Source organism: Rhipicephalus sanguineus, chromosome 9, assembly GCF_013339695.2.
Source record: "Rhipicephalus sanguineus isolate Rsan-2018 chromosome 9, BIME_Rsan_1.4, whole genome shotgun sequence".
Taxonomy (NCBI): Eukaryota; Metazoa; Arthropoda; class Arachnida; order Ixodida; family Ixodidae; genus Rhipicephalus; species Rhipicephalus sanguineus.
In genome coordinates this window covers 60,013,075-60,016,038 of record NC_051184.2, presented here as the reverse complement: position 1 = coordinate 60,016,038, position 2,964 = coordinate 60,013,075, and positions in this window count along the sequence as shown.

The window sequence follows — 2,964 nt, the reverse complement described above, 5'->3', positions numbered from 1 at the left end:
GGAGCTGTAGTTCGGCTAGAGTGACATAGAATAGTTCGGCGTTCTTCAGTTTGTTATTGCTGTATGCGCGCTTCATGCATTGCACCCTCTAGATGGCACCAGCTGAAGTTTTGCACAAATTGTATATCTCGTCGGACTCCCTTAAGCAGGCTGGTAAATTTGCTTCGCTGAGCTGAATATTACTTTGCAGCCCACTTACTAGACGCGGTCGCACTTTATGAAACACGAGCGCTCCTTGTCACGCCTTTGCCGACAACATTGAGTGCGAACGCGCGCATTTTGAATCGCTGCGTTTTTCGTTTTCCCAAGATAGCGCTTACAATTGTAACAATTTCAAATAAGAAGCGATATCAACCCTACTGACTTGATGTAAGTTATGTGTTGAGGCTGCAACTGCATAGCGGCCATCTCAGAACGGTATCTGCAGATCGCTGTGGCAGCACTACGCAAATGTCATATCAGACGGCGTTCAAGGCGGCTATTACACAATGAGGGGCTCTATAACAGCGATTACGAGGGTTCTTTTATCACTACCGGAAGTACGGAACCCACTTAAACTTGCAATGCGTCTTTAATGCTGTCCAACGCGACCTTCATGCAGCGCTCAGCGAAGGCTCTGAAACGACCGTGTAATCAGAGATAACGTAATTACACGACACTGCAGTTCCTGAAATCTGAATAAAGAAAACAAAAAAAGCTATTCTCGCTTTCTTCCACATGAAGAGGAAGGAGCGGCAGGTTGCAGGAAAACAAGTTTTATCAGGAGAAGTGAAAGTTTGCGCGACTGATAACAATACTTGCCGTGCCTTTACAGGGCGTATCATGTGTAATGCCGCTACAGAGCATCCGTACTGGAAGCCTCACGCTCGCACAAACAGGAACTTGTTTCGGGGGCTTTCTGCCAAGCACAGAGAAGCGAGCCACGCAAGAGGGCACGCGTCGCTGACTGATGACTTTTTATATCTTCCTGTGTATTCTGTGGCCTAGAGTTCACAACTCCTCCATAACGCTAGACCATGGTGGTCTAGCGGTTGTGGTGCTCGACTGCTGTCCCGAAGGCCTTGGCATAGAATCCAGGCCGTGGCGGCCGCATTTACGATGGCTGCGAAAATGCTAGACAGGGTCTGGACCCTTTTCACGTTCAGGCTGGGTTCAGGCTGGGTGGGGCTTTGCTTGGAACTGCCTCTGGTTCCAGGTGGCTGGCTGATGCAGGCAATAGGGTCCTGGTCTGCCGTCCCATGAGTCTTTGCACAGGGGACCTAAGAACATCTCTGGGTATGTGGCGCCATTCTAGCAGCGGCATATAAAAATCCACCCTGTTGCGTAAACATTTCTTTAGAAGCTGTTTTGGCTCTTGTACGGCTCTTTCCGTCATGTCAATGGAGCGGGGATGATGACGGCTTGTCGTAATATGGGTAACGCCTGGTTGTTGCAGGAACTCTGAAAAGCTGGCTATTGAATTGCGGGCCGTTATCACTGCAGAGTTGCAACCGTAAGCCATGTGTGGCGAACAATTCTGTGCACCATAATGTCAGAGCGCTAGCAGTGCTCTGCCGGAGTTCATGGATTTCAAAAAAGAAAGAATAGTAGTCCACTATTATGGCAAATTCACGGCCCTCGTGGAAAAACAGGTCCATACCAACAAATTCCCAGGGCAGCTTTGGGATGTCCTGGCTATTTTGCAAAACCCTGCACTTTTTGCAAAATTGCTTATGATATGTCTTGCCCGCGCCTTCATCTTTTCAACTCCCGGGTGCGCAGCATGAAGCAGCAACATAATTCCGTGTTTCTGTAAAGTTGGTATAATTACCTTGTTGCTGCGAAAAACAAGACCATCCTGTGTGTGCAGTTCCTCTTTGTAGGACCAGTACTGACGAACACTTTCGGGCACCTCGCTCTTTTCAGGCCAGCTTGTTTCGGCGTAACCTCGAAGCTTGACCAGGGCAGGATCGTCATTCGTTGCCGCACGAAGGCCTCTCAGGCGCTGCTGCGAAGCTGAAATATATTCAAGCACATTCACATGAAATTGCTCCGTTTCTTCTTGCATGAGCTGTTTGCTGGGAAACCTAGATAAGGCGTCAGCTAGAAGAAGCTCTTTTCCTGAGAGAGAGAAGAGGGAGAAAGGAAAGACAGGGAGGCTCTTTTCCTGGCTTGTAGATCAAGTTAATGGGATATCGCTGCAAAGTCAAATGCATGCGCTGCAGGCGAAGTGGACATTGATGATGATGATGCAAACTTTATTGGGGTCCAGAGAAGACGCAGGGGAGACCCCGCGCCACCCGGCTAGTCCCACGTAGGGACCGCCAAGTCGAGCTTGGCGGCCCGTTCGCGGGCACTCTGGACGGCCAGGGTTTGGTCATGGAGTTCAACGGGCGGTGATTGGTCTCAATGACGCAACCATGCATAATTGCTAATGTTTCCTTTTCAATTTGAGCGTAGGGTTGCTGTGCCTCGGTTAGTGATCGTCGAAGAAAGCAAGAACTGGTGCATTTGCTAAGCTTTCACGCAACGTTTCACAACCACGCTGCTGAGCGTCAGTCCAAACCCACGCAATGTCTTTGTGCAACAATGTTCTTAGGGGGGCAGTTACGTCGGAAATGTTAGGAACTTGGAGTTCCTTACAATTCTTTGACTCTTCCATTTTCAGTATGTCCTTCACACGACCTGGGTCTAGGCGGAGGCCTTCCTTCAGTGCTGAGAATGTGCCCGAGGTAGCAGACTTCAGGCTGCAAAAAAGGTGCATTTCTTTAGGTTAAGCTTGAGGTTGTTTTCGCGACAGCGTAACAACAAAAGAGACAGGTTGTGGTCGTGCTCCTCTTTTGTGCGGCCCCAAAGCAGTATGTCGTCCATTATCATGACTACGCACGGCAAGCCTTCCAGAATGCGAAGCATAGCTGCTTGAAAGATTTCTGGAGCTGACGATGCGGAAGGGCATTCGAAGAAACCGATAGCGCCCATACGGCG